The 23,803-nt window shown below is 43.1% G+C and overlaps 1 protein-coding gene across 2 annotated transcripts in view; it reads right to left on the reverse strand.

Moving 5' to 3' along the window:
* The window catches only part of fstl1b (follistatin-like 1b), a 124,340-nt gene that overhangs the window by 94,788 nt on the left and 5,749 nt on the right, over window positions 1–23,803 (reverse strand). The window contains exon 1 of one of the 2 annotated variants that reach the window (XM_070893574.1): window positions 1,412–1,489. The exons of the other annotated variant lie outside the window; for it this stretch is intronic. The gene's annotated coding sequence lies outside the window, so the exon portion shown is untranslated. Of the gene's footprint in view, window positions 1–1,411; window positions 1,490–23,803 lie in introns of those variants that run through there. 2 annotated transcript variants of the gene reach the window in all.

A 23,803-nucleotide genomic window follows, 5' to 3' on the forward strand; every position in this document is an offset into this window, starting at 1 on the left:
GGTGTAGGAATTTTGTTCGCTCCCGTTTCAGATTTCCTACCAATCGTATACTGCTATTGAATCTAACCGGACATGTAAAAGATGATAGTGGGCTAGCTCTTTCAGTTCTGGAACCTAGGTTGAAATCCAGATCAGTCCACTCTTTCTGCTGCCTGTAAGAGTCCTGTATGAAATGAGGTGAACTAAACAGATTTCCTAGTGGACAAGGCCCCAAAAAACTGTCCAATATCTGGAAGATATTAGCTTAGATAATCTCAGTCAGATTGGCCGCATTAAAAGGAAGAAAGAGAAGTAGAGGTGGAGAGATTTAGGGAGGGAATTCCAGAGTTGGAGATCAGACCTCCCCCCCACCTTGGGATCAGATTGGACCTCCCCCTCGGGATCAGGGATCGGACGAAGCTGGTCCTGCGGCCTCCTCCAGAGTGCTCCCCGCCCGACTTGAAGCCAAGCCTGTCAATCAGGCTGACTTCTGGGTGGGGAACTAGTTAGGGCCAAATGTCCCACTCGGTGTTAAATCTCCACAGCATGTAGTAGAAACCCAGACTTCCAGGTTTCTTGTCTGAAACTCCGACCCCATCGCCTGCACAACCTATCCCAGGAAATATCCAGCCCCAAATAACTGAAGCACACAGCAGCTGCCCTAGTGGAAAGCAACTAACTCAGAACAGGCCAGGGGCCGAGGTGAAGTTAACAGCAAAGAACACAATTTAAACGAGCAGCAAATGAGAAAGTGGTAAAGATTCTGCCATACTGTTCCTGGCATGCACTTGGAATGAATATCATAAAACTGCACATTCCCCGCCCATGACATTGCGGTTAATTTTGAAGTGAGCACTTCCATTTGTCAGGAAGTGGGTGGAGCGAGCCTAGCATCTGCCCAATAGAAGCAGTTTGAGGCTGGAATCATTTTTACAGTTAGATTCATTCAAATTCCATCAGCGAGCTGCCTGCGCTCTTGAAGCAGCTCGGGATGGGACACCTCGTGGCTGAATCATGGAGCCCAGCTGGTACAGGAGGGTGAAGGCGATCCTGGGGGTGGGCCAGAGAGATGATTTTTGTGAAGCTAGCGGCAGCATTAATTCATGGGCTAAAGAGGCTCCCGTTTGTTTCCGGCGGGTGCCCGGGCCGCCCATTTCAAAGTTCCCACCATTTTCATCGTGATACTACCCATTCCTGCCGCGAGAGGCAGGGGACTGTAAATATGCCTTTTTGAGTCTCCATGCTGGACTTATGTTCAGCCATCAGATATACTCGGACCAAGCTCTCAGTGCAAGATTTTCCTGTGCCGGTAGTATTAAGAGCAACACTCCCAAAATGAGATGATGATCCACCCTCAGCTACCAGTGCAATTGAACCTTCACCACGGTGATATCATCAGGACCCAACATGCATATGTAAAGAGGGACCCTACCTGCTTTGAACGGGTGTCCTTGCTGCATGCTCAAGAAGCAGGTTAAAACTGTGGATGTTCGGATGCTGGTGGTTCCAGGACAGGCAAGTTACTCAGCGCATTTTAAATGCCTGCCCACCGGTTTACGCTGGGGGGGGGGGGGCGGGTAAGGTTATTACACCGCCTGCCCCCTCCACCCCCGCTTCCTTTCCTCCAACAACTCCACACCTTACACAATGCTCAAGACCTGATTCTTTGGGGACTATTGTAATCTCAACACACATTATCCAACCAGACTGATGAGAAACAGATGCAGACTTTAACAGTACATTCCAATATAATGACAATGAGCTCCGATTACACACATTGGAAACAGACCCACTCCTAAGCCTTCACAAGTCAATCCGAACCCTTTACAAGGCAAACAGTTTAATGTTGAGTAAAAAGTGTGCTCCGTCTATGGCATGAATGGGCTTGTGATGTGTGCACAAAAGTTTAAACTGTAAGCTAGAAACCATGATTATCCCATGAACATGCACACCTGCAATACACTGAACAAAATAAAGCTTGTTCATAAGAGGAATGCAACTTATATGAAACAGAAGTATGCTCGGAAAAACATTCAGCTTCAACCCTCCCCACAGCTGCTGTCACCTCACTGTGAATCTCATAAACAAGGCTTTCTATTAAAACCTATGTGTCTGGATTTGTCAATGTGAGTATTATAATTTGCAGGTTAAAGCATTTTCTTGACACTGCCTGCTGTTCTACGACGCAGCCTCAGAGCCCTTTGTTCTCGATTTTCATTACTTCTTTCCACCCTACTTCTTTTTTCCTTGAAACCAGTGACTTACACTACTGCAGAATGGTTCTATTTAGCCTCTGAGTAGCTCACCCATTCTTAATGTGTGAGCCGAGATGGTTCTGGCAAGGATTCTGGACCACGGTTCAACACAGCCAAACCCAATCCGGTCCTCACCCTACATTAACATGCACATACTTTCCAGAGGAGATCTGGAGTGGCAAGCTGGCAGATGTTCCCCTCTTTAGCCCAGACGCACTCCGGGTAATCGTAGTATCCCATTGCCACCCAAACACTGCCCTAATTTGCCAACGAGCTAATCATTATTGCCAACATTGATTTCTAGGCTAATTGCTAACAAAATGACTAGAATTTTTTTCTAAAAAAGGAAGCCATTTGTCACAGGGCAAGTTAACATGGGTTCAATTGTAAAGGGAATGTTGTGGCAGAATATATGCACCGCCTCGGAAAGGGCTAGTAAATTGATAACAGGTGTAGTAATTGTTGCAAATTACTGGAAGTAGCAAGCAAGATATCTGGATGAATTAATGTCAGTTACAATAATTCTGCCAGAAACAATCAAACTGCTTCAGTCATATTAAAAATTCTACATGTGCTTCTGTATAATCTGCCAGGACCTAACATCATTCTGTCTTCTTGCTTGAAATAGGCGATATGAAGCTTTTTTAATGTGACTATGAAGCAGCTCAGTTGCCAAGTGTAGAGTGCATGAAGATGAATTTCCACTTTAATGCAGCTGGCTGAACTATATTAATTACTTCTTCGAATTAGGCTGGGACTGATGTGGGAATCCAAATATATATGTTCTTAAAAGAAAAAAACAGTGGTGTTCCATTATCAAAGGTGAGGTTTGGGTTTTGGTGTGATAGGTTACTGATGTACTGGGCTTACTTCAAACGCAGTGTCCCCACCTGATTGTCCTTGTGACCAACTGCGTGGCAGAAGATTGAATTACTGCTTACTGAAGAGATTTCACAGCTTGAAATGCAAGGAATTGGATCACCTGAGCAAATATGTTTTTTCTGCTTTCATGTGCTTGAGATGCAAGAAATTGGCTCAAACCTACCAACCCCCTCCCAAAACAAATAAGCGTAAACCTCATTTTCAACTTTAGCAGCAGACACAAAGTAAAAGTTGAAGCGATTGTTGCCTAGCTCGTGTGGCTGATTTATACAGGTCTCCTGTACTGCTACAAAACAAAACATTTCACTGGCACCACCAGTGTAGAATTCCATCAACTTGGTCCTGCAATAATTGCAGGCATTTCTGTCCTTGTAGGACAAATTCCCGATAACAAAAGAAATGTTAGCCCTTTGAGTACTTCTAGCGTAATGTAAAAACTAGAATATGAATATAATTAACGTTTATAAGTTTTCATTCGTTCATTTCAATAAATACACTACAATATTCAGTATTAAAAAAGTTAAACAAAAATCAATTCTGCAAATGTATGAGAAGGGTATTTTCTGAAAAGGCCTTTTGTTACTCAATGAGTAGGCACTGCAGTCTCTGCGATTAGTGATTAACCTTTGAATGGACTTCCAGGTAGGGTAGTGGGTGCTATATAGGTATAAGCCAAGATTCCGACTATGCAGCTGCAGTGTAAAGGCAGCTTAGCTGGGAGAAGTTAAATTGATGGTAAATGGTTATATACCACCAACTTCATAGCGAGGTTTCAGATCAATTTATGTCCTTCTGTTCAATGACTGAAGAGCTGAACAAAACTGAAGGACATTTGCACAAAGAGGCAGGATTTATTTGCAATTCAGTTCAAAGTAGTCTCCATAAATTCAAGCATCTGGCTGCCAGTCACACTGAGTTACAAGTATCACAGACAGATTGTCTGAAAGAGGAAACCTAAATAAAACAAAGCCCCACAAAAGCTTACCCCAGAGGCCAGCTTAGCACATCACCCAGCTCAACATGAAAAACAAGAAAGCATTAGGTGGTTGCTAGTTGGGAGAAGAGTGGAGGGGCATTGGCCGTCCGAACATTAACATAGGATGATCTCAATCGATTTTCTATTTGTGTACGATGGACTTATATCCCGTTCTATTCAAATAGGAGGAGCTCAGTCCCCCTTCCATTCATACAGCAAGACTCAGCCTCCTTTTGCATTCACACAAGGGAAAATTCAGTTACCTTTTCACTAAAACAGTAGACTCAGTCCATTTCCCAGTCACACAACACTTATTCAGTCCCCTCTCCAAATCACATCACACAGGAATGGGAAAAGCCATTTGTCTCATCCTAGATCATCCATTCAGAAGGAACTAACAGTATCCCAATCACACTATTCATTTGTTTCTTGGACAATTGTGGAGTTTTAGCACCCACTAAGCCTACCTGGAGGTCCATTCAAAGGTTCATCACTCATTATGTAAAAAAAAAGTATTTCCTGACATCAGTCTTAAATTTACCTTTCACTAACTTGAACTTGCACCCGCTTGTACTACGGGATAACGAAGTAGAATTCTGGAAAAGAAAAGTGGGGTGCGGCAGTAAAACAGCTGCTGATTTGCTATTGCCAGTATTGTGCTACTACCAAAGCCCAATTTCACTCCGAAAGGCAATTTTGTAGCTGATTAAAGCCAAATTGCAGACTATGATAGATATAGACTCCTCGCTAGCTCTATAATTTATAGTGCTCCTATCTGGGACTGGTACAGAGATAGGCAGTTCAAAAGATAGCTCCTTTCTAAAATCGTCAATACAGTGTCATTTAAAGGAGGGATACACAAGGATTTAGACGATCAGTTTAGGAGGTGACATACATGTTGTAGTTTGCAAGATACTTAAATAAAAGCTGGGCAAACTATAATTTCTGAACCTTTATGCTGCCCCTTTAAATGAAACAATTATGTGCTTTCCTGAAAGAATGCAAAGCCAAGCAGGACCGTCTAGACAGCTAACATTTCCCCCGGGCTGTGTAACGACACAGGAAGCATTCCCAGTTGCCTTGCAGTAACACAAATAAAAGATGAATTTCTTTCTGCCAATTCTTTAAAAATCTGGGACCAGGCCAATTCAATGATATTGATCTTGGCTCATGTGCTCATACTGTATATGGGGCACAAATGTGTTCTGAATTCACCAAGGCTTGGACCTATGGAAAATATTGCAACTGCTCTATAGTTGAAGACTCTGCCCTTCTCCTCTTTTGTACTCTGATTATATGGTAACTGTAAACTGTGTTTTCTACCAAAGTATGTTGTAATTTGGAATTAAAACATTATGGGGGAGAAATTCACTATCGCCCCATTTGGAGTGCTAATTTTTTTTTAAGTTTGAAAAGTTAGCACCACGCGCTAATGATTTCAAACTTGAAAAAAAAAATCATAGTTTGCATTCTAATAAGGAAGTGGAGTGCTAAATCAAGCACTCCACTTCCTCCTTGGAGTACATTCGGCAGCAGGCGGGGCAGAGACTTTAGCAGCGCTTCCCTCCCTTAAGAAGGGCCATCGCTGCAGGCTCGGCAATATAAAAAGTACCTACCTGGACCACCAAGGCGTGATCAGCCCGACACTCAAGCAGAGTGCTGGGCTGATCGACCACAGGCAGGATCCTGTGAAAAAAACTGGAAGAAGAAAGGTAAAAAAACTTACCTCGGACACCTCGCCTTTAATCATCGCCCCTGAAGCGGCTGGCCGTCCGATGCACGCCTCCTGCAGCTGCCAGTGTTTTCGCCCGGCTCTGCTGCAGGGGGCGAAAGTCAATTGCGGGTCCAGGGCCCTACCGGGGCGATGACATCAAGATCTCCGGCCAAAGAAGATCAGGGCACAACAGCGTAGCAGCCCCCACAACACTCCCGCCGAATATGGCAGGAGTCTATGTCAGCGCCACGCCCTGTCACAAAGCCATTTGCATACCATTAGCGCCCTGGAGGTGCAAAGGCACCCAATCTAGCCTCCTATATTTCAAGTAGTAGGTTCAGACCCTGGTCTCTGCTGATATAACTGATATCAGGTTGACTGATGGTAGGCAGGGATAATACAGTTAGTCTCAGTATCCTTGGCCCAGGGAAGAGGTGAATCATTCAGGGTTCCCACTCCTGATCACAATCCAGTGATTGCTGCTGAAAAGTGCACATATGGACATGTTTATGGGCAGGTTTATCCTGGACAGTGATGCTCCAATAATCAAATAGCATGATGATACTTACTGTTTAGTTTCAGACAAGGAAAATGGCTACATGGGCAAGGTACTGAAGGACAGCAGGTACCCCTGGAACTTTACTCCACCATGGGCCAGCACCTTCCGAGGAGAGGATAAAGTGTAGGTAAATGCTGCAATCTGTTCACTTTACTTGTAACACTGATCTTATGTCGAAAAGTCAACCAGCACCCACCTTTAGTAGTAATGTCTGTTCCATATGTATAAAAGAAGTTTGGATAAAATTGTGCTCATTAATGTGAGGCAGGTGAGCTGTATAAAACTGTACATCAAACATTCTCATTTTAAAACTACCGTACAGGTTCCTTCTACCATACCCCAAAATATGAGGTAACTTCATTGTCAGAACAGCAGGTATGCTCCACTGATATTCCTTTGTCTTATATAAATCAGACTGCAAATGTTGCGTCAATTTCTGTCCTGCTGTAGATTTTTTTTGCTTTGGGCCTAATCCCAGTAAATTTACTGACGGGTCTTACTGCAGAGGCTCAAGCTTTCACAAATTGCTCCTCAATTGGAAAATTTAGTTACAAAATCCTGCCCTTATTTAGTGCTGTTTTAACTCGGGGAGTTTTCTGCATCATAATAATTTACAACTTGAAATCCACTCATGCTCTTGGTTTGCTTTTCTTGATTCTCCAAGTCCAATCAACAAATACTGGTGTAAATTAATGCTACAGAGCTGTTTGCACTGAAGTCATTTCATTGCAAGTTACCACCAGTGCTTGAAATGAAGGTGTAAATGAAAAGCATGTGCATTTTCTCCTAAACTGGTGCGTTTTTAATCATTGGACAACTAATATTTTCCCAGCAAAAATGACTGAATTAACATGACTGTAGTATTTTATTACTGGTGCATTTGGCACATTCCAAATGTTAAGATGTCACACTTTGTTAGAGATACAAAACAAGAGGAGGTCAGGGATTTGACCTTGAGCTTTCTGATGTGGAGCGTGAAATTTACAAGTAATTTACTGATTTCTCAATGACCTTAAGCACCTACAAATATTTGCATTCCCAAAGGGTGCACCTTAACAGTGGCTAAAAATGACAGACTGGCAACTGCAACTAAATATTACAACTGTGCTCCAGACCTCCAAACCATCCATGTCAAGAGAGGTGTATCAAAAATCTGGTGCACAAATTGCACTATAACAGATGTTACAACCTGTGAACATAGGGATGTGACTAACATGGGAATGAGTTGTGACATTCCAGTCAGTTCCAGGGTCATAGGTGCAGAAGCTGGAATGCTGTTGAATACTATACTAGTGGAAAAGTCAGGCGTTTGGCCCCTTATTTCCATATGCAAAGAGCTTATCGCCTATCCCAGGCATGTGTAAAGGATGCCTTTTTGCTCTTACCCAATAGAACGGTGCACTTCTGGCTGAAAATGAGAGCACGTTTCTTGCCCAACCTATTGGGGCCTCAGTAGTCCCAGCAGCATCCACAGACCAATTTCTAGGCCATGGACTAATAAGGTCTTGCAGAGTTAGTTGCAGAGGCTTCAATTGGAGTGTTACAATAGTTCTCAGTGTCATGGGTTACGGAGAGATAAAATTATACAGGGTTCCCACTCAGAGTTCTTATCCAGTGACCCCTGTTGGAAGGGTTTCATGTGTAGAAGATGAATTTGAACAAAATTGGGATTAGTCATGTTTTCCCCCATTGACCGCTGACACGATCTAGAAAACTGGTCACTTGTGCAAGGCTGCTAGTACCGGTGAAACTGTATGCTCCTCGAGTTAGTATATGGAGAGGAGAAAACGGGATTTATTTTTAAATGCAGATTTAATTTATCCACAAAGTTTTCTTTTGAATATCTTTAAATGCCTTAGTTAAAGTTTTTACATGAAGGCTTCAGATTGTCCCAAAAACGTAGGTTTGGACTTGACATTTTTACCCAGAGCTGTGACTCCAAGCTGAATTTAGATTGCGCTGTCTATATACAGTGTTGGTAATTTCCTCAGATGAGTCAGTTGTACTAACGGTAGGTTTTCTCTGTTGTTCAAATAATTTTGAGAAACAAGGAGGCCAAATTTCATACACTTTACTGAGGTAATTTTAAATATTGAAAGTTTTTTATTTAAAAAAAGAAAAACTGCTTGTACGTGTATGTGAGAGAAAATGTGAATTTTCATTATAGTTCTATGGTAGCTTTTGTGGTCTGTATCAAGACCTTTATTAAGCTAAAATAGGAGGTAAACTTCAGAGTGTGAGAAACTGGGATCAAAGAGAGCATATAAGTTCTTCATTTAATTTTGAAACCAACCGATTTATCTTATCTGTGCTCTGTTGACAGAAGAGACCAATGCTAATAACGTGCACAATTTAATACCCATAAAATGGGGAGAAGAGAAAAAGCTTTCTTCATTTCATGTTTGCTTAATTTTCCAGAAAAACTGGTAAATTTTGAAGCCAATTATCTCCAGCTGCAATTTGTTGACAAGAGACAATCAATTACACTCAACACCTGTGAGGCAAGTTGTACTGTTGAGGGGGAGGAGTCTTATGGCACCCATACTGAGAGTGAGAGGGAAAGCATGGAGTGACAGCAAAGGATAGGGTGAGGATGCAGGGGTTGTTATTATTTAAATGGAAAAAGATTGCAAAGTGCTGTAGTACAGCGGGACCTGGGGGTACATGTGCATGAAACACAAAAGGATAGTATGTAGATACAGCAAGAGATCAGGAAGGCCAATGGTATCTTGGTCTTTATTACAGTGGGGATAGAAACATAGAAAATAGGTGGTGTATAAAAGCAGGGAAGTCTTACTACAGCTATATAAAGGTATTGGTGAGGCCATACCTGCGTGCTGCTTTGGTTTCCATATTTACGAAAGGATATACTTGCTTTGGAGACAGTTCAGAGAAGGTTCACTAGGTTGATTCCGGGGATGAAGGGGTTGACTTATGGAGGAAAGGTTGAGTAGGTTGGGCCTCTACTCATTGGAATTCAGAAGAATGAGAGGTGATCTTATCAAAATGTATAAGATAATGAGGGGGCTTGACAAGGTGGATGCAGAGAGGAGGCTTCCACTGATGGGGGAGACTAGAACTAGATCTTAGAATAAGGGGTTGCCCATTTAAAACAGATGAGGAGAAATTTCTCTTAGGAGGGTTGTAAATCTGTGGAATTTGCTGCCTCAAAGAGCTGTGGAAGTTGGGACATTGATTTATTTAAGACAGAAACAGAGTGTTTCTTAAATGATAAGGGGATAAGGGGTTATGAGGAGCGGGCAGGGAAGTGGAGCTGAGTCCATGATCAGATCAGCCATGACCTTATTGAATGGCGGGGCAGGCTCGAGGGGCCGTATGGCCTACTCCTGTTCCTATCACATAAGAACATTAGAGAGAGAGAGACATGTAGAGGTAATGATAAACAATGAAGGAGCAACTGCCACCTCTCCGCCACCCCAAATGTAGCTTGCAGCTATTGGTGAATCTGTTCCCATCACACCATACCACCCACTTGAAAGGAAAGAAGAACACGAGAGAGACAGAAGCAGAACAGGACAAAGAAAGAAAAAACATGAAGGCAGGTAAGACAGTGAGCATATTCTATGACTTACTTTGGGAGAGCATCTAGTTTAATAATAAAACAGTGGATTTGGTTTGTCTTCCTTATTATTGAAATTGCTATGCTATTTGCTGCTCCCCCAGAAAGTAACTTTTTTATTATTATTATTGCTTGATGACTCTGCAGTATGACATGAAATTAAATAACTACCACAGAAGACCTGAGCCCACATTTCCTTCAACTTAACATGTGACCTGGCACTGTGCAATGACAGCACATTTTACCTAGAGCAAGTGTCACAATCCAAACTGGTTGAAACTTAACCTCGTTTAATCTTAACCTTTTCAGTACTGAGAGCACTCTTCAGGGGCGGAATTTGATAATGCCAGTAGCACAAAAAGGGCTGATAGTGATTTGGAAGACCATTTTGCACCACGGACAATTTTCTTTTCCATTGCACAGGATACAAACGGGAGAGTTATAAAAATGGGCTGCCGATTTGCTGTCAGCCTGTTTTGTGCTACTGGCATTGACCAAGTTCACTCCATTCAGTTCTTAGGTGTTTCCATCACTACTGCAGAATCTACAGACTGCTGGAAGCATGATACCAGACCTGGACCCTGAAGCTCATTGTAATGTATGCGCCTGTGAGTATGCTCATAGGTTTGTAGAGTTGTTGCACTGTGAGTGGCTTAGCCAGTCATGTGGTGTTCACAAGACTCAATAAAACCCCAGTCCATTGGGTTTAGGGGATCCACGATGAGGTGTGCAGTTGTGAGCCTCTTGGATGAATGGGTAATGTGTAGTGATTGTTAAACCTTTGTTAATAAACTAGTTCTAATAGCAATGTGTTGCTATGAATCCCTTAAGCAAGAACAAATGAGGCAAATACATTACACTCATCAACACTGGAAATCTTGGCTCAGAGCAAACTCAAGGTGTGCTAAACTCTCCCTTGTGATGCTTGTGTAAACTTGTGATTTCTGCTCCAGTGTTAGTATCAAATAAATTCATCTCAAGGTTTAATTATGTGCAAGGTCTGGTTCAGAAGCAGTGCGATTCAGTCAGTAGATTAGCCCTCCTACTCTGATACATTGAGATTAACAAGCACGGTATTCCGATCTCATTATGCGCAGTGCTGGTATCTATGAACACACAGAAATACCTATTTTCCTGTGTAGATGCCACACAGAGCAGCAATGTGGTAAATTTACTAGAATTCAAATGCAAATAACAAATTAGGTTTTGGCCTGATGGTCCAACTCTTTGAAGATCTGGCTTGTACCATTATGGTCCCTGACTATGTTTCCTTTGATCTTTCTAAGTCACAAGCAGTTTTTTTTGATGATCAAGTTTTGTTTTCTCGCCCGAGAATTAATAAATCCTATGTAGTGTACTCCGTCTATTGATTAGCTGGTATTAAAATAAGTAGTGATAAATGTTGCCTGCCAGTTAATGAGAATTTTAAAGTAAAAAAAAAATATCTACATATCAGCAGTGCAAATCATCTTATTGGCTGAAAAAAAACCTTTACTCAAGAAATTCTCCATCCCAATCGAAACAGCGGATTGCCATGAGTAAACTTCATCTTTTCAAATGTGCTATTTACTGCCACATATACTGACTATGAAAGTTAGCCACTGGTGAATGGCTCATTTTCACTCATTATTTTAGTGCTTCTATGCTACTTTAATACCGATTTTATTTGAAAACCGGAGGAAGCTGCTTGTGAAATTTAAATAGACAGCATGGTTTTATCAAAAACAACATTACTTCCTTTCAAGCAATAGAATTCATAAAGATAAAAGTAACCAGATCAAAGCACTGGCTCTTTTGAAATTTTACATTTCGAATGCCTTTTGCTGACGGAGGATGTGGTATCAGACAGTCCTTCCATTTTATTACATTCGCAACAAGGGAGCAGATTTGCAGTATGGGGCAATTTAGTTACATTGCACAGTTCCCTATATTCTGCAATTATATATCTGAGATACTTACAATTTTTATAGATGTTACATGCTACCAAATGTGTAGGTTTTGAGCAGTTCGAACACTTAAGTTAAGTGCAAGCAAGGTTATAGTTCAATCACTCTTTCTGCCATCATCTCCCTCCTCTTTCCATGGAGATGAGAACCGTTCAAAAACATCCATACTCCACCAATAACACTGTGATTGAAGGACAGAGAGGCATCATGTTAATTACACACTAATCCAACATCTTGTTTCACCAACGCCAACAGACTTGCCCATGACTGAGCTTCTGAAATAGTCATCATCTATCAGCAAACATTAAGCTATTTGTGCTCCCAGTGGGCCAGAAATCACATTGCTCTTGTACTGTTTTACTGCAGTGACATTGAGTAATAAAATAAAACCAGTCTCTCATATACTGATGTTAACCATTAATCATATCTTTTTGCTTTTTGTGCATTAGGTTGCATAACATTATGGTAGAGCTGGAGGAACTAATTAAAGGGTGCATTATACTGAAGCTCCTGGCCTTCGACTGGTAGATGGAGTTCAGATTCTAGCCAGGCAGTGCACAGCTGTCACAGACTGGGTTAAACATGAATTTTGCTGCCCAGGAGAGAGCTCTGTAAATCTGCAGAGTTCCTCTCCCAATAGTTAGATGTTAAATGTTTAAACAGTACAAATGGAGTATTGTTAAATACTTAAATTAATTGCAGGTAGATGCACAAAATGTCTACAATTTCCAAGGGCGCTTTGGGCCTGAAATTCACCGTAGCTACCGCGGAGTTTGGGCGATCGATCAAAAAAAAAAAAAAAAAATCGATCGGCCGCCGCGGTCCAGGTACTTTTCGCTATCCGTGCCATATTCCATAATGTTATGCAACCAACGCTGGGAACTCAACAAGCAGGGGTATTCAATATTCTGGAAGGATAGAAGGATAGACAGAAAGGAAGAGGTGGGGTAGCGTTGCTGGTTAAAGAGGAAGTTAATGCAATAGTAAGGAAGGACATTAGCTTGGATGATGTGGGATCTGTATGGGTGGAGCTGCAGAATACCAAAGGGCAGAAAACGCTAGTGGGAGTTGTGTACAGACCACCAAACAGTAGCAGTGATGTTGGGGACAGCATCAAACAAGAAATTAGGGATGCGTGCATTAAAGGTACAGCAGTTATCATGGGTGACTTTAATTTACAGACAGATTGGGCAAACCAAACTGGTAGCATTATGCTGGAGGAGGATTTCCTGGAGTGTATTAGGGATGGTTTTTGAGACCAATATGTCGAGGAACCAACTAGAGAGCTGGCCATCCTATCCTAGGTGATGTGTAATGAGAAAGGACTAATTAGCAATCTTGTTGTGCGAGGCCATTTGGGGAAGAGTGACCATAATATGGTAGAATTCTTTATTAAGATGGAGATTGACACAGTTAATTCAGAGACTAGGGTCCTGAATTTAAGGAAAGGTAACTTCGATGGTTTGAGACGTGAATTGGCTAGAATAGACTGGCGAATGATACTTAAAGGGTTGACGGTGGATAGGCAATGGTAAACATTTAAAGATCACATGGATGAACTTCAACAATTGTACATCCCTGTCTGGAGTAAAAATAAAACGGGGAAGATAGCTCAACCGTGGCTAACAAGGGAAATTAGGGATAGTGTTAAATCCAAGGAAGAGGCATATAAATTGGCCAGAACAAACAGCAAACCCGAGGACTGGGAGAAATTTAGAACTCAGCAGAGGACAAAGGGTTTAATTTGGAGGGGGAAAATAGATTATGAGAGGAAACTTGCTGGGAACATAAAAACTGACTGCAAAAGCTTCTATAGTTATGTGAAGAGAAAAAGATTAGTGAAGACAAACGTAGGTCCTTTGCAGTCGGATTCAGGTGAATTTAGAATGGGGAACAACAAAATGGCAGACCAGTTTAACAAATACTATGGTTCTGTCTTCACGAAGGAAGACACAAATAACCTTCCGGTAATACTAGGGGACCGAGGGTCTAGAGAGAAGGAAGAACTGAAGGAAATCCTTATTAGGTGGGAAACTGTGTTAGGGAAATTGATGGGATTGAAGGCCGATAAATCCCCGGGGCCTGATAGTCTGCATCCCAGAGTACTTAAGGAAGTGGCCCTAGAAATAGTGGATGCATTGGTGATCATTTGCCAATAGTTTATTGACTCTAGATCAGTTCCTATGGACTGGAGGGTAGCTAATGTAACACCACTTTTTAAAAAAGGAGGGAGAGAAAAAACGGGTAATTATAGGCTAGTTAGCCCGACATCAGTAGTGGGGAAAATGTTGGAATCAATTATTAAAGATGAAATAGCAGCGCATTTGGGAAACAGTGACAGGATCGGTCCAATCAGCATGGATTTACGAAAGGGAAATCATGCTTGACAAATTTTCTAGTTACATCCTCAAAAGATTCTAGTAGAGTGGACAAGGGAGAACCAGTGGATGTGGTGTATTTGGACTTTCAAAAGGCATTTGACAAGGTCCCACACAAGAGATTGGCGTTCAAAATTAAAGCACATGTACTGGGGGTAATGTACTGACGTGGATGGAGAACTGGTCGGTAGACAGGAAGCAGAGGGTCGGGATAAACAGGTACTTTTCAGAATGGCAGGCAGTGACTAGTGGGGTGCCGCAGGGCTGAGTGCTGGGATCTCAGCTACTTACAATATACATCAATGATTTAGATGAAGAAATTGAGTGTACTATCTCCAAGTTTGCAGATGACATTAAGCTGGGTGGTGGTGTGAGCTGTGAGGAGGACACTAAGAGGCTGCAGGGTGACTTGGACAGGTTAGGTGAGTGGGCAAAAGCATGTCAGATGCAGTATAATGTGGATAAATGTGAGGTTATCCATTTTTGTGGCAAAAACAGGAAGGAAAATTATCTGAATGGCGGCAGATTAGTAAAAGGGCAGGTGCAACGAGACCTGGGTGTCATGGTACATCAGTCATTGAAAGTTGGCATGCAGGTACAGCAGGCGGCAAATGGTATGTTGGCCTTCATAGCTAGGGGATTTGATTATAGGTGCAGGGAGGTCTTACTGCAGTTGTACAGGGCCTTGGTGAGGCCTCACCTTGAATATTGTGCACAGTTTTGGTCTCCTAATCTGAGGAAGGACATTCTTGCTATTTGAGGGAGTGCAGCGAAGGTTCACCAGACTGATTCCCAGGATGGCAGGACTGACATATGAGGGAAGACTGGATCGGCTGGGCCTGTATTCACTGGAGTTTAGAAGGATGAGAGGGGATCTCATAGAAACATATAAAATTCTGACAGGACTGGACAGGTTAGATGCAGGAAGAATGTTCCCGATGTTGGGGAAGTCCAGAACCAGGGGACACAGTCTAAGGATAAGGGGTAAGCCATTTAGGACTGAGATGAGGAGAAACTTCTTCACTCAGAGAATTGTTAACCTGTGGAATTCCCTACCGCAGAGAGTTGTTGGTGCCAGTTCATTGGACATATTCAAGAGGGAGTTAGATATGGCCCTTACGGCTAAAGAGATCAAGGGATATGGAGAGAAAGCAGGAAAGGGGTACTGAGGTGAATGATCAGCCATGATCTTATTGAATGGTGGTGCAGGCTCGAAGGGCCGAATGCCTACTCCTGCACCTATTTTCTATGTTTCTATATTCAGCTCGGGAAGGATTTCAGCAGTGTTCATTTCCACCGGAAACGGCGCGGTGAAGCTGCTGTAAAAGGTTTCCAGCGATGAGCTCTACAGCTTTGCAGGCTGCTGGAAAGGGACTACCACAGCGAAATTCACAAGAGGAAAAGGTAGGACTCTTCTCAGCAGTGCCCCCACAAGGTTTTCGATGTGGTGCTCAAATGCGACACCGCTAGAGCCCTTTGGTAGGTAAATGGTTTTATTATTTATTATTGTTTTTATTTCATTTTGCAGCACCTGCAGTAGTTAGCTTTTGATATAATTGTATTCATTGTTTTGGCTCCATGAAACCTGCTGAGTGCTGCTCGGAGGCTTGCACAAAACCCTATACTTTTGTACAACTTTCAGGTCTGTCTATTTAGTGGAGTCCTGTGGGCTGCAGAGACCTGCTTGGCAGGGTTCACCCTGAGGATGGGAGGTGTGTTGGGAGGGCGACACCTGGTCAGAAGCAGGGCAGCATGCAGGAGAAGGTGTCGCCGTCAGCACTGTGCAGACAGGCAGCGGGCAAGGGAGGCAGCAGCCATGATTCGTTCATTCTGCGCCAGACCAGTCTGCCCGCCATCATCACCGGCCCGAATCAGGATTGTGGTTGGCTGCTTGGGAAGTAGGGATAACCCCTGTCCACTTGGCTGCTCACTGCTCTGTGGAACCGCAGGACAGAGCCAGAGCATGCATACAGGGACGCTGATTGTGCCACCGGTGGCACATTGAGCAGTGCATAGGCATCCTTAAGTAGAGGTTCCAGTGCCTGGACTGCTTCGGTGGCACCTTGCAGTACTCTCCTTAATAGGTCTCCATAATCGTCGTGGTCTGCTGCATGCTGTACAATCTGGCCATCATGAGGGGACAGCCGCTGGAGGTTCAGCCAGCAGTACCACCAGAGGAGGAGCAGGATCCCAGTCACCCCAGAGCTAGGAGGCGTTGACCCATCGCGAACCTGGAAGGGCCAGGTGCAGACTGGCTACCACCCTCCTTGGAGGGTGCATCCTCACATATATGGAGGTGCCTCTCCTGCAATGTGCCTCCATGCATTATGCACTGCCTGTCTGCCAGGTCTCCCCATGACAGGAAACAGTATTCTTCTTCTGTCCTTCACACCATCCATCAGTGTCTCCAGTTCCATATCAGTGAACCTGTTTGCTCTCTTTGTACCTCTTACACCAGCCATCCTAACAAACTCCTTCCCCCTTCGGGGCCTTGCTGCAAACACAGAAAATAGGTGCAGGAGTAGGCCATTTGGCCCTTCGAGCCTGCACCACCATTCAATATGATCACAGCTGATCATGCAACTTCAGTACCCCATTCCTGCTTTCTCTCCATACCTCTTGATCCCTTTAGCCGTAAGGGTCACATCTAATTCCCTTTTGAATATATCTAACGAACTGGCCTCAACAACTTTCTGTGGTAGAGAATTCCACAGGTTCACAATTCTCTGAGTGAAGAAGTTTCTCGGTCCTAAATGGCTTACCCCTTATCCATAGACTGTGACCCCTGCTTCTGGACTTCCCCAACATTGGGAACATTCTTCCTGCATCTAACCTGTCCAATCCCACCAGAATTTTATGTTTCTATGAGATCCCCTCTCATTCTTCTAAATTCCAGTGAATAGAAGCCTCGTTGATCCAGTCTTCCCTCATATGTCGGTCCTGCCATCCCAGGAATCAGTCTGGTGAACCTTCGCTGCACTCTCTCAATAGCAAGAATGTCCTTCCTCAGATTAGGAGACCAAAACTGTACACAATATTCGAGGTGTAGCCTCACCAAGGCCCTGTACAACTGCAGTAAGACCTCCCTGTTCCTATACTCAAATCCTCTTGCTATGAAGGCCAACATGCCATTTGCTTTCTTTACCGCCTGCTGTACCTGCATGCTAACCTTCAATGACTGATGTACCATGACACCCAGGTCTCATTGCACCTCCCCTTTTTCCTAATCTGTCACCATTCAGATAATATTCTGCCTTCCTGTTTTTGCCACCAAAGTGGATAACCTCACATTTATCTACATTATACTGCATCTACCATGCATTTGCCCACTCACCTAGCCTGTCCAAGTCACTCTGCAGCCTCTTAGCATCCTCCTCACAGCTCACACTGCCACCCAGTTTAATGTCATCTGCAAGCTTGGCGATATTACATTCAATTTCTTCGTCTAAATCATTAATGTATATTGTAAATAGCTGGAGTCCCAGCACTGAACCTTGTGGTACCCCACTAGTCATTGAAGGACCAGTTTATTCCTACTCTTTGCTTGCTGTCTGTCAACCAGTTCTCTATCCACAACAATACATTACCCCCAATACCATGTGCTTTAATTTTGCACACTAATCTCTTGTGTGGAACCTTGTCAAAAGCCTTTTGAAAGTCCAAATACACATCCACTGGTTCTCCCTTGTCCACTCTACTAGTTACATCCTCAAAAATTTCTAGAAAATTTGTCAAGCATGAATTCCCTTTCATAAATCCATCCTGTCACTGCTTTCCAAATGCACTGCTATTAATCTTTAATAATTGATTCCAGCATTTTCCCCACTACTGATGTCAGGCTAACCGGTCTATAATTCAGTGTTTTCTCTCTCCCTCCTTTTTCAAAAAGTGGGGTTACATTAGCTACCCTCCAGTCCATAGGAACTGATCCAGAGTCAATAGGCTGTTGGAAAATGATCACCAATGCATCCACTATTTCTAGGGCCACTTCCTGAAGTACTCTGGGATGCAGACTATCAGGCCCCGGGGATTTATCGGCGTTCAATCCCATCAATTTTCCTAACACAATTTCCTGACGAATAAGGATTCCCTTCAGTTCCTCCTGCTCACTAGACCCTCTGTCCCCTAGTATTTCTGGAAAGTTATTTGTGTCTTCCTTAGTGAAGACAGAACCAAAGTATTTGTTCAATTGGTCTGCCATTTCTTTATGAATTCACCTGATTCTGACTGCAAGGGACCTACATTTGTCTTCACTAATCTTTTTCTTTTCATCTATCTATAGAAGCTGCGGCAGTCAATTTTTATTTTCCCTGCAAGCTTACTCTCATGCTCTATTTTCCCTCTCCGAATTAAACCCTTTGTCCTCTGCTGCTGAATTCTAAATTTCTCCCAGTCCTCAGGTTTGCTGCTTTTTCTGGCCAATTTATATGCCTTTTCCTTGGATTTAACACTATCCCTAATTTCCCTTATTAGCCACGGTTCAGCCACCTTCCCAGTTTTATTTTTACGCCAGACAGGGATGTACAATTGTTGAAGTTCATCCATGGGATTGTTAAATGTCTGCCATTGCCTATCCACCGTCAACCCTTTAAGTATCATTCGCCAGTCTATCCTAGCCAATTCACGTCTCATACCATTTAAAAAGGCCAGGGTGCAGCTGGCTCATTAGAAACCCTTACTTGCATGCTGAATTTCTCAGGTGGTGATAATGCTCAAACTAAGACAGCCACACTGCTGAAAAATCCACTTTGGAAGGGTTCACTAGTGCTGGAACCCATTTGTTCACTTTTGGAGTTGAATATGGCGTGGCCCAGCCACTAAAAAATGTTGATGCTAATGGCCACAAAAAGGTGGTGGGGGGGGGGGGGGGAGAAGCACCAGCTTTCCAGTGGTACTGAATTTCGGGCCCTTTATTTTTACACCTGCTTTAATACCACACTATTTGCACACCATGGGCCCGAAATTCACCGCCCCGAGTTTGGGCGGTCGATCGGGGAAAAAAAAGAAATCGGCCGCTGTGGTCCGATGATTTTCCCTCACCGAGCCGTATAAGCTCGGGGAAGATTTGAGCGGTGTTCACTTCTGACAGAAGCAGCACGGTGAAGCCGCTGTAAAGGTAAGTTTCCAGCAGAGAGGGAAGCAGCGTGTGGGTTACTGAAAAGCCATCAGGACAGCGAAATTCACAGAGGAAAAGGTAGGACTTTTCCCGGCAGTGCCCTCGTGAGGTTTTCGATGCGGTGCTCGAACGCGACACCGCTGGGGCCCTTTGGCAAGTAAATCGTTTTATTACTTTAGTGTTTTTATTTCATTTTCTAGCATCCGCAGTATTTAGCTTTTCATATATATTTATTAATTGTTTTGGCTCCATTAAACCTGCTGAGTGCTGCTCAGAGGTTTGCACATACCCCTGCACTTTTGTACAACTTTCAGGTCTGACTCTTAAGTGGAGTCCTGTGGGCTGCAGAAATCTGCTTGGCAGGGTTCACTCGAAGGATGGGAGGATTGTTGGAAGGGCAATACCTGATACACCTGGTCAGAAGCAGGGCGGCACGTGGAGAAGGCGTTGCAGTCAGTACTGTGCAGACAGGCAGCGGGCAAGGGAGGCAGCGGCCATGATTCGTTCATTCTGCGCCAGACTAGTGTGCCCGCCGTCTTCACCGGCCCGAATCAGGATTGTGGTTGGTTGCTTGGGGACAAGTGATATCCCCTGTCCACTTGGCTTCTCACTCCTCTGCGGAACCCCAGGACTGCACCAGAGCATGCATACAATGACGCTCATTGTGTGTGCATGCTGTTTCTCAGTGGTGATAACGCTCAAATTAAGACAGCCACACAGCTGAAAAATCCACTTTGGAAGGGTTCATTAGCGCTGAAATCCATTTGTTCACTTTTGGAGCAGAATATGGGGTATTCCAGCAACTCAAAAATGTTGGCGCTAATGGCTACAATAAAGTGGGGGTGGGCACCAGCTTTCCAGCAGTACTGAATTTCAGGCCCCATATGGTGTCAAATAGAAGTGGGCTCAAGGGAGTCTCATACTGCTTCTCTTCAGTCACATCAGGGGCCAATACTGAATTTACACAACTTTAGCATTGATGCATTTAGCATTCATGAATTTGATTCTAGTGGTTGCTAGGAGCTTGAATTAGGGTGTGGATGAGTAATACAATGATTTCCTATAAATCAAGGTATGTGGTTTTCACAGAAAAATAAACAGATTTGTGGAATGCTGTCCCCACACCACCAGGAGAAATCTCAAATCCCATGCAATAAAAATGGATTTTGACTTTTTCAGTCACCTTAAACTGGAGATGCTGTATGTAGTCTAACACGTACTCTGCGAACCCGGATTTAGAAAATTATAGTTAGCTTTGCAATAATGAACAGTGCTCCAAGCCATAATTGTGGGGGTGATTTCTAGAGGCAAGAAAGCAACGAGAAAACCTTTACTGCTGGTTTTGAACATGGACGTTCTCGATTGGTACGTAATGTTGAGGTGCAGTTGCACCAGCTCTTTTCCTTGTAGAGACATGTAGATCAGTTAGCAATTCTTATACTGGTGTTCTGGTCAGTATCTTGTACAAGACTGATGGCCAAGAAAAGAAGAAATAGGAGCAGGAGTAGGCCATACGGCCCCTCGAGCATGCTCCGCCATTCAATAAGATCGTGGCTGATCTTCTACCTCAACTCCACGATCCCCATATCGTCCAAAAGTCTATCTACCTCAGCCTTGAATATACCTCAGCGACTGAGCATCCACAGCCCTCTGGGGTAGAGAATTCCAAATATTCACAACCCTTTGAGTGAAGAAATTTCTCTTCATCTCGGTCCTACATGTCCTTCTCCTGAGACTATGCCTCCTAGTTCTAGACTCTCCAGCTAGGGGAAACAGCTCCTCAGCATCTACTCTGAAATATATAAGATTCTCAGAGAGCTTGATAATTAGATCACCTCTTTCTTCTAAACTCCAGAGTATACACCCATTCTACTCAATCTTTCCTCATAGGACAACCCTCTCATCCCAGGAATCAATCTAGTGAACCTTTGTTGAACCCTCCCAAAGGTGACTTTATCCTTCCTTTAGGCACAGAGACCAAAACTGTACACAGTACTTCAAGCGTGGCATCAGCAAAGCCCTGTACAAATGCAGCAAGACTTCCTTACTCTTGTGCTCCAACACCATTCCAATGAAGGCCAACCTACCATTTGCCTTCCTAATTGCTTCCTGTACCTGCATTTAACATTGTGTTGTGTACAAGCACACCCAAATCTCTCTGAACATCAATAGTTTCTCACCATTTAAATAAATATTGTTTTTCAATTCTTCCTACTAAAAAGTGAACCTCACATTTCCCTACATTATACTCCACCTGCCATGTTCTTGCCCATTCACTTAATCTGTCTATATCTCTTTGCAGACTCTTGTGTCCTCCTCACAGCTTATTTTTCCCACCAAGTTTTGTATCGTCAGCAAACTTGGATACATTACACTCTGTCCCTTCATTTAAGTTATTAATACAAGAAATAGGAAGAGTAGGCCATTTGTCCCCTCGAGCCTGCTCCGCCATTTAATATCATGGCTGATCTGAGCTTGGGTTCAGCTCCACTTCCCTGCCCGTTCCCCATAACCCTTCACTCCCTTATCGTTCAAAAATCTGTCTATCTCCACCTTAAATATATTCAATGACCCAGCCTCCACAGCTCTCTAGGGCAGAGAATTCCACAGATTTATGCCCCTCAGAAGAAATTCCTCCTCATCTCAGTTCTAAATGGGCGACCCCTTATTCTTAAACAATGCCCCCTAGTTCTAGATTTCCCCTACAAGTAGAAACATCCTCTCTGCATCTACCTTATTGAGCCCCCTCAGTATCTTATATATTTCAATAATATCACTTCTCATTCTTCTGAACACCAATGAGTATAGGCCCAACCTGCTCAACCTTTCTTCATATGTCAACCCCTTCATCTCCAGACTCAACCGAGTGAACCTTCTCTGAACTGCATCCAATGCAAGTATATCCCTCCTTTAAATAAGGAGGCCAAAACTGCACGCAGTATTCTAGGTGTGGTCTCACCAATACCCTGTACAGTTGTAGAAGGATTCTCTGCTTTTATACTGTATCCCCCTTGCAATAAAGGCCAACATTCCATTTGCCTTCCTGATTACTTGCTCTACCTGCATACCAACATTGTGTTTCATGCACAATGGCCCACAGGTCCCTCTGTACAGCAGCATTTTGTAATTTCTCTGCATTTAAATAATAATTTGCTTTTTTATTTTTCCTGCCAAAGTGGTTAACCTCACATTTTCCCACATTATACTCCATCTGCCAAATGTTTACCCACTCACTTAGCCTGTCCATATCCCTTTGCAGATTCTTTGTGTCCTCCTCACAACTTGCTTTCACACCCATCATTGTACTGTCAGCAAACGTGGCTACATTGCACTCAGTCCCTTCATCCAAGTCATTAATATAGATTGTAAATAGTTGAGGCCCCAGCAACGATCCTTGTGGCGCCCCACTAGTTACCATTTCCCAACCAGAAAATGACCCATTTATCCCAACTCCTTTCTGTCCTTTAACTAATCCTCTATCCATTCAAAGATATTACCCCCAACCCCATGAACCTTTTATCTTGTGCAACAACCTTTTGTGTAGCATCTTATCGAATGCCTTTTGAAAATCCAAATATATTAAATCCACTGGTTCCCCTTTATCTAACCTGCTAGTTACATCCTCAAAAAACGATAATAGATTTGTCAAACATGATTTCCCTTTCATAAAACCATGCTGACTCTGCCGAATCATATTCTGATTTTCTCAGTGCCCTGTTACCAGTTCCTTAACAATGGATTCCAGCATTTTCCCCTGATGACTAACGTCAGGCTAACTGGCCTGTAGTTTCATGTTTTCTCTCTCTCTCTCTCCTTTCTTGAATAGGGCTACCTTCCAATACACTGGGACTGTTCCAGAATAAAAAGGGGATTTTGGAAGATCACAACCAATGCATCCACTATTTCTGCAGCCACCTCTTTTAGAACCCTAGGATGTAGGCCATCAGGTCCAGGGGATTTGCTGGCTTTTAGTCCCATTAATTTCTCCAGTACTTTTTCCATTGGCTGTAAAAGTGCTTTGAGACATCCAGTGGAATTGAAAGGTGCTATATAAATAGAAGTCTTTCTTTCTCTACTAATATTACTTTAAGTTTGTCAATCTCGTTAGTCACTTGGTTCCCCATTATTTCTGGTATTTTTGTGTCTTCTTTATTCCTCATTTAAAAAAAATTCCTGTCTCAGCCTCTAAGGGACACACGTTTACTTTTCGCTCCTCTCTTCCTTTTTACATGCTTGTAGAAGTTCTCACAATCTGTTTTTATATTTTTTGCTGGTTTACTCTCATATTCTATTTTCTCCCTTTTGATCAATTTTTTCATCATCCTTTGTTCGTTTCTAAAGCTTTCTACTCTTTTTGGGAACATTATATGCCTCTTCTTTTAAATCTAACACTATCCTTAACCTCTTTAGTTAGCCAC

Source organism: Pristiophorus japonicus, chromosome 11, assembly GCF_044704955.1.
Source record: "Pristiophorus japonicus isolate sPriJap1 chromosome 11, sPriJap1.hap1, whole genome shotgun sequence".
NCBI classification, from domain to species: Eukaryota; Metazoa; Chordata; class Chondrichthyes; family Pristiophoridae; genus Pristiophorus; species Pristiophorus japonicus.